Here is a 9,137-nt window from a genome sequence, read left to right as displayed (position 1 = left end):
GACACCATATTTTGGCCGATCCCCAGAATCAATAAACTCTGAAGCCGATCCCCAACCCAGTTTTCTAATCAGCCACTCACATTTCCGATCTCTCCTCAAAAGAATCGAATAAATACCAAGTCCTCATATCATATAGAGTTCCCACCGATCTCTCAAGCTAATTGCCAAGTCCCCTGATCAGTTAATTATATTTCCGATCTCACTTGCCAAACGAGATTGAATCCTCTTACCACCAGTCTTATTGCCGATCTCTCTTTTAAAAATTTGAGAATGATAAAGGTTTCGCTTTCTGGCTGAGATGATCCCGCTCTTAAGTGTTCGAAGCCAAATTTCTAATTTTAATTAAGTCCCGTTTCGTAACTGATCTCATGCATTTTGTGTTTTCCGATCTCCTATACTTAGATTAAAAATCATTTTCAGTTGTCATGCTAATATGTTCAAACAATCAAGTGCTTACGCAATTTAGAAACTTTCCGATCACAATCAATCATTGAACAAAAGGGGAACTTTCATTTCATTTCATTTCAAAATTTATACAAGTCATTCGGCTGGGGGATCGCCCCCAGCCGAAACTACATGTTGTTCATTTTCCCTCTCACCTTCAGCCTCCTCTTCGCTATCCTCACCTTCGTCCTCGGGAGCCAAGTTGGCCATCCAGGAGAAGTCCTCCTCAGGATAACGCTTCTTGAGCTCAGCCAGGAGATCTCTGTGAGCATTCACATAAGCACCGGCCACTTTGGTCACCATTTCTTCTTCTTTCGCTTTAAGCTCCTCGGCAAAATAAGCGAGTTGAGCAGCCTCATCAGCTCGGAGAGCCTGAACTCCCTCAAGAACATGGTCTCGCTCGGCCAGAACATGAGCTTGCTCGGCCAGCTTGTCCTCATAGAACTTCATTCATCCCTCAATTTGGGATATGTAGTCCTGAGCGGACGCAAGTTGGGATCGGAGAGAAGACATCTCATGACTCATCCTCTCGACTTCCTTACCCAGGCAATGAGCCTTCTCCCGGACCATGTGCTGGTTCACCAAACACTCCACATTCAGGCTCATAGATCTGGTCAAGATATCATCAAGGTTATCCGGAGACAGCCTATCCTGATCTTCTCGAAGACAGATGGAGGATGCCAAGACCTTGGCGAAACCAAGGTTCTCTCGAACCGTACGGTTTTTCTCCAACGAGTGGATCAGCACTTGGGCACCACGGGAAAGGGTCCTTACAGGAGGCTGGGAAGGACCCCCTTTCGCACTTGGAGCAACTGGAGGAGGTGGAGGCGGCTCTTCTCGGTGAGGAGGTGATCGGACCACTTCTATAACCGGAGGCCCAGAAGGTTGAGACGAGCCTTCCTGTATTTCCCCGGGCTCATGAACAGGTGTTTGAAGCAGCTCGGAATGCTTCATCTCTCGTACCTTCTGGGAGATCTCTCTCTTCCGCTTCCGGCTCTCCTTAGAAGCTTCACCGCTTGCCATACCTGCACAAAGAAGAGGTCAGTGAGATCGCTAAGGTCCAAAGATCTGAGATATAGAAAATACCGATGCCGAGATCAGAGAGCTGAAGCCCGCGATCTTGACCGGTGACCAGCTGCATAGTCCAATGGTGTAGCTCGCCACATCGCATCCAAACAAGAGAACTTCTCTGGATGCCTGTTCCTTCAACTCCATCACCATTGCACCCTCTTCTCTATTTAGGGCGATGTGCTTCGTAAGCAAAGGACTCGATGCGGCAAATGCAGGGAAGCCCTCGGCCGCTCGTAATTTTACTCCTCAAGATAAAAAAGCGGTTCTTCCAATTCTTCAAGGAGGAAGGTAGGTCTGTAAAAAGCCCACAATGTGGTTTCGCCTGGAAGAACCAATACTCGTCGTCCTTACGATGAGTTAGCCGGTGCAGTTCAGCAAACACCTTAGCCGTGGGTCGGAGTCCTTTAGCTCGGCATAGGCCTCGGAAAGCTACCAAGATCCGCTACGAGTTCGGGTGAACTTGAGCGATGCACACTTGGTGATATTTCAAAACTTCTTTGAAGAAGTCATCCAAAGGGAACCGCAGACCGGCCTTTAACTGTTCTTTGTAGACCATGATCATATCGTTCTCCTCGAAGAAGTGATCGACACGAAGATCACCGTGACACTTAATCAATTCGTAGGAATCAGGCCAGATGTTGTACTTCTGGCTGAACGACTGAAGGTCGGTTTCTTGTAAGATTGACGGTAGCTCGTCCATGGGAAGATTTTCCCTCCCCGAAGAAGGCCCATGCCTTGATGGCGCTGGTTGTCCCCGTACTGGAGCGGAGACCCTAGGAAGTTCAGGCTGCGCGTTTGGTCCGACCACCTCTACCTCATCGGACGACCACGAGAACTGAATGGAAGGGGGGCTTACTGCTCTCTGACCCTCGGCACCGCTCATTTTCAAAGGAAACAGAAAGTTTAAACTAAAAGAAAGATCAAAACCCTTACCGGAGCTTGATCGGTGTCGGAGGAAACTTAAGAAAATGAGAGAATTCGGAAGTTGTTTGCGAGAGACTGAAAATGACATAAAGGAGCAACTGGCTAACCTCACCCCTATTTATAGTCGTCCGAGCATTTAATGCTCACGATGTTCCAGGTAATGCATCGGATAGCGGGACTCGCCAACTGTTCTGACACGTCTCACAAATATTCCTAAGATTCCATGAAGAGATCAGTTAATTATAGAGCGGCAGATTAAGGTGTTTTGAATTACGGATCGGATAAGTGTCATTCAAATGAAGAATCAGATCGGATAATCACATCAGAGATCGAAAAATAATCAATGTAATAATAATAAAATGATAGTGGTCAAAATGAAATTTTATTTCCGAAAAGGTCGACATATCATTTGGGCGATCTTCAGAGATCGGGATTACACAAAAGTTGAATTATATCATTTGGGCGATCTCTAGAGATCGGATTACATTAAAAGGCTAGTTACATTATTTGGCCGATCTCTGGAGACCGGCATCACTTCCTATCTAGCGAAGGCCCATGTCAAAGCCTAGTCTCGTGGCTGAGTCAAAAGATGTGTCTGATCAGGAGACCGGCCGTTGGATAGATGTACAGCTTAGATGGGGTGACTATGACTCTCATGAGGATGTAGAGTCATTTCTATTGTCATCGACCAGAACCGAGCTGTAGTTGGGACGCCCAATATGGTGAGGAGCCAAATGAACATCAGCGGGCAATCACTGAGGTTGAAGGGAATGTTAGCAGTCTTCTCGCCTGAAATTGGATCGCCAATTATATTGGCACAGTAATCCGAGATCGATATGATCGATATTAGTCCAGTTCTCTCACTGTCATCAAATAAGGATATCATTACATCTCGATCACCGGGGTCATAAATTTTCAGCCGGGACACGAAGAAAATGGTCGGAAAAAGATCAAAAGTGGTCACCATGGCCGGAATTATTGCCGAAGCAGTTAGAATAAGAAAAGTGAGAAGGAAAGAGGAAAAATCAAATAAGGAAGGGTTTCCTGCTGAAGGTATATATAGGGGAGGGTTTGAAGCATTTATTATTAGCGAAAAACGAAGCGAATGTCTTGGTAACCGAAGCAATAAATGCTCTGACTGAATTGACCCGGATAAAGGAGAACGCCCTGGAAGGAGAGAGATCGGGAAAGGCGTTCGAAATGAGGGAACCGGAATAAGGTCGGAAGGGATAGAAGATCAGGATACAAAGAGAATAAGACAACTTCTAATAACCGTCGTCAGAATCAGAGCCGAGGTAGTTAAAGCGTCGCAAATGAAATCCTCACCGCACGCCTCAGAATCGCCCACATTGCTGACAGATGCCAGAATATGTCACGACAGTGCTGTACATCTCAATCTCCACTGTTGATCTTATCTGTAAGGATGAGCTCGGAGCCCTCGGATCAAAGAAGAAGACGACAAGACCGATGCCTTTTATTCCCAGCCCTCGGATCGCCCCGGACAGGAGAATTTGGGACCGTCAGATTAGAAGAGGAAAAGGACAAATATTCTGAAGGGGATCTCGGCCGTCCGTTCGGATCCTCTTTAATTCCTGAGCCTCAGATCATGTCCTTTGAAATCCTGACCCTCCATCTCCCTCAAAATAGATCCTGACCCTTCATGGGGAGCACCCGATTCCTATAAATACCTGCATGAAAAACTGTTCAAGGAACGGGCAAAAAAGGAGAAATAGTTACTATAGTGGAAGAACTCTGAAATTTAATTCAGTTCGTTACTCTGCTATTTTTAAGTTTTTTATAAGGAAAAACTTTTGAAACCAGTTTTCTGAAGTGTTTTCTTGCAAAAGGGATTCTTGAAATACTAGAACTCTCCATTTTCAGTTCTTTCATTATCCTGTGACGCCCTTACTTTCAGTTCTTTGTAATCTTTGTTTCCATTCTTATTTCCCAAGCTCAACTTGCTTGTTTAAACCTGATTGCCGTTTAGCTAAGCATCCTTCGTTTCTAGGTGAGCTTCAGCCTTCGAGCTAAACAGCTTGTGCCCCTATTACGTTCTGCGATTAGTTTAGTAGATTCGGCTCCTCACAGGTGAGTGTTTATATCTCTGTTTCACTAAAAGCTCTTTATTTTACGCATTCCCTTTACTTTTATGTTTGTAATCTTTGCCAAGTTTATATGGTGTAATGAAGGTTATTCCCGAAGTTTACTTTCTTTGTCAACGGGTCCATTCTTTTTGTTAAGCTTTGCTACTTCTAAATGCGAAAGTCTTCATCTCAAGTAGCGTATAAGTAGTTCGGTAAAATGTAGGTAGTCGTGTCTTAAGTGCTTCTTTAAAATAGAAAGCCTGAATAATACGTCAAGAAAATAATAGAGTTGCATCACTAGGCTAACATAGAAGGTGATTCAGTATGACGTCATAAAGCAGAATGAAACTAAATTTCAGGTAAATAAACAGAACGGATTATGTATAAAAAGGTATTGGTAAGGTAATTACATAGGAGATCGGTAAAATTTAGTCTGGCATCCTTTGTCTGGTCACAAGGTACCAACCAGTTAAAAGAAGCCTTATTCCGACCCTTGGCATCTTTGAATGCCGAAACTCTTAGTCTCAGGTTCTTATGATGCGTAGCTATAATTAAACCTTGAGAGATCGGAAAAGTCCTTACCCGGTCCCCATTTAAATGTTTAATATAGGTCGGAGAAGAGTTCTTACCCGATCCTCACCCAGAGTTTCCATAAATATTTAATAGAGGTCGGAGGAGAGTTCTTATCCGATCCTCAAGCCAAAAATTTTAACAAATATTTACAAGAGATCGGAGGAGAGTTTTTATCCGATCCTCACTTAAAAACTTGAACAAATATTTATAAGAGATCGGAGGAGAGTTCTTATCCGATTCTCACTTAAAAACTTTAACAAATATTTAAAAGAGATCGAAGGAGAGTTCTTATCCGATTCTCAACCCAAAAATTTTTAATAAATATTTATAGGAGATCGGAGGAGAGTTCTTATCCGACTCCCAAATTAAATTTTAACAAATGCGTAAGATGATCCCCCTGAAATAAAATTAAAACGCAACAACAACTCACTAAGGTTGTCTCATTTACTTATGTATCTGGGTAATCCGGATTAGTGAAAAATCAAATATTCCTTTCAGTTAAAAGGATTAACATTTCCATTCAAGCCCTCCTAACTATGAAGAACATGAAATTAAATCTGCTTACCCTCGTTGAGGGACGAGGTGGGGTGCCTAACACCTTCCCCACTCGTTCATGGACCCCGAACCTAGAATCTCTGTTTTTGAAGTGGTTTTAGTGTAACTTACTTTCACAAATGGTTTTCTTTAATTTCCCTTAAAATTAAAGTGGCGACTCCTCACTTTTCCCACTTCGGTGAGTGTTCGTCCAGGACACCGCAAAACACCTTGCGACAAGCAGCAGAGTGAGCTACTACAGTAATAGGGGAGCACAGTTTGAAGATTTTTGTATGGGTATTTATTTATATCCTTGTAAATTTGACTTAATGTAAATAATCTTTTGTTCATATGTATCTAAGTAGTTAGATGGGCAGTTGTACATTAAAGTTTATAATAATATTATTTTTTATTTTCCTTTTATAAATTAAGACTTGTGTAGGTAAATTTAATTTAATGCACTGTTTATGAGTTTATTGAATTATTTTGAAAAAAATTTTGAGTTGTGAATTTTGAATTGAAATTTGATTAAATTGCATTGATTTGAGAATATATTGGCGGTTGGAGTTGAGAAATGAAATTATTGGGAGTATTTTCACAGGTTTTGAAGAACTGGTTTTTCCCAATTATAGACGGCATTCTACTGAAATTTTTATAAAATTTGCAGAAACTTTAAATTGATTGAAAATTTGATATGTGGTTTAACTTTAAATAAAAGTTTTTAACTCCTACAAAAAATACTCGCCACCTTCAAAAGAGATAAAATTGTTTTAAAATCCCTTATAGTGTATTTAATGGGTTATCGGTAGGCAAAGTTCGATAATTCATTAAGTATACTACGAGATCATATTATGTCTTACAGAGGAGTAAGGTGTGACACGATTAATTATAATCAATTAGATTATAATAAAATACTATTAGTTGTTTTATTAATTGATCAAGTAGATCATAATCAATTAGATCGAAATCAATTAATTATAATCAATTACATTATAATTAAGTATTATCTGATATTTTATCAATTAATCAAGTATATCACAATCAATTAAATCATAAATTAAGTAAATATGATTAACTACACCATAATCAATTAAATTGATTAATCAAATAACTATTAACAATTAGATCAAGTACTAAGAAGTATTTTATAAATTAATCAAATAGATCATATCCAATTAGTGCATATATCGGCCATGATCAATTACAACATGTTCAATTAGATAGCGGTGAGCATTATTTAGTTCTGACTGAAATAATTGATTGATTAGACATAATTAATTTGAAAATTCAGTTTGGTTTTTGTAAAAATTTAGTTCGATTTAGTTTTTATTTTTAAATTTTTTGGTTTATACAGTTCAGTTTTAGAGATAACATAATATTTTTCTTTTTTTCTTCCCTCTCGTGAAAATCAAACCACCTAATTAATTAGATTATAAATCAAGTAACTATGATAAAATATATCATAATTAATTAGATCAATTAATCAAGTAAATATTAGTGAAATAAATCATAAATCAAGTAATCATGATTAAGTATATCATAATTAATCAATTAAGTAAAAGTGAGTATTATTCAGTTTAGACTGAAATGAACAGCCATATCGATTTAATTCATAAATTTAGTTTAATTTTTGTAGAAATTTGATTTGATTCGATTCGATTTTTATTTTGAATTTTTCGGATTATTCGGTTTGATTTTAGAGATAACATAATATTTCCTTTTTTCTTTCCCCTTCTGAAAATCGGACCGTCTCCCATTGTTATAAAACTTGAAGGATGTATGAGATGGAAAATATAAATTTGGTTTAGGAAAAAATCGCAAAATGGATACATGAAGAAAATACTTTAGATGGATATAAAGTCTTTTGCTTAAGAATAAGTTATGAAATTAGAGGTTAAGATGTGTCATTATTGGTTAGTAATGGTGAACTCTGATAGGTAAAAAGAATGATGAATTATGATATGTTAAAAGAATGGTGGATTCTGATAAGGTAAATAAATTATGGAATTGTCTCTTATTGGTTGAATAATTGGTAAAACATAATGGGTTAGAGAGTTGGCGGTATTTGATTGGATGACCAATAATAGAAGAGAGAGAAATTGTAAATTTTGAAATTCAAATTATAAAGGGTTAAATAAACATTATACATCAAAAAAGTACTATGAATTTACTGAATTACCTCAATTTGTACATTTTTGTGCATAAATTTTTGTACACCTAGTCAAGTCCTTATGTATTATAACCCTTTTTTTTTCCAATTCGCTCTTATTGGAATTTGAAGTTCATATCTCAAAGTCTTAAAAATGTGTCTAATAATATTAAACTAAAGTTTTTTTTTTTTTAGTAAATACTCCATTCGTCTTAATATTTTAGTCTCACAAGAATTTCACACAGTTTAACAGTTTTTAAGTTATATTAGTTTAACTAATTATTTTTTGCATATTCCTTCCTAAAATGCCCCTTATTTAAATGGTCAATAGCATTAATTTAGTTAGCTGAAAAACTAGGATGTATTAATACTCCATTTATTGCATGAGTAAATTTGAAATTCTAATTAATGCTAGGATTGAAGCCAAAAAAAAAAAAGGTTAAAGGATATCATAAACATTTTAAGAGAAAAAAAATGTAAATTTCCAATTTCAATAATGATAGTACCAGTGTTGAGTTTGTAATAATGAATTTAAATTTTATATGTATCGTATTTTTTAATTGAATTCATTTGTATAATATTATTGATGAAATATAAATACAATTTTATTATAAATTTTTAATATTATATTTTTAAAGTAAAATTTAAGTACTTTATAAAATTATTAAATTTAAAATATAAAATAGTAATACAAAATTTTTTTTGAATAATTTATTAATTATACATTTAAAATTAAAAGAAATCTGATAATTCATTTTGTAACGAATATAAATAACAGAATAAAAACAAATAATAGTAATAATAAATAGATTCAAATTCGAGTAGTTTGAATTTCACATACAGCAGTGAGAATTTTGAGAGGCGACGAAGGATGGAAATGATGAAATTGGTGGATTACTTGCATATTGGATTGGCTTTTTTTTTTTTAATAAAATATTATTAACGAGGATGGCAATTAAAATATTTGCAAAAATTATAATGTTTAAATTTGAACCTAATAAATAATTTCAATATCTGAACTCATGATAATGTTAATTAAAATTTTTTTAAATTATTCTTGCTTTTTGAAACTCAATTATTATTATTTAAAATAATTTATTAGTAATGAATATTTTAATTAATAATTTATATAAAATTATATTTTTAATAATCCCACAAAAATTAAAGTTCTTTTTATTTAAATAAAATCATTAAAATTTTATAAATATCATTACAAAATACATATTATATATAAGTGTATTTTATAATTGGCGAAAAATAAACCTCTCTCTATATATATTTTGTTGCAATAATTTATTTTTCCATGTTAAAAAAGTCAAATTATAGTGATTTATTAAGGCGTGTGAGAATCAATAAAG

This window comes from Hevea brasiliensis, chromosome 17, assembly GCF_030052815.1.
Source record: "Hevea brasiliensis isolate MT/VB/25A 57/8 chromosome 17, ASM3005281v1, whole genome shotgun sequence".
Taxonomy (NCBI): domain Eukaryota; kingdom Viridiplantae; phylum Streptophyta; class Magnoliopsida; order Malpighiales; family Euphorbiaceae; genus Hevea; species Hevea brasiliensis.
The sequence above is the reverse complement of the archived record's forward strand: the minus strand, read 5'-3'. Positions refer to the sequence as shown.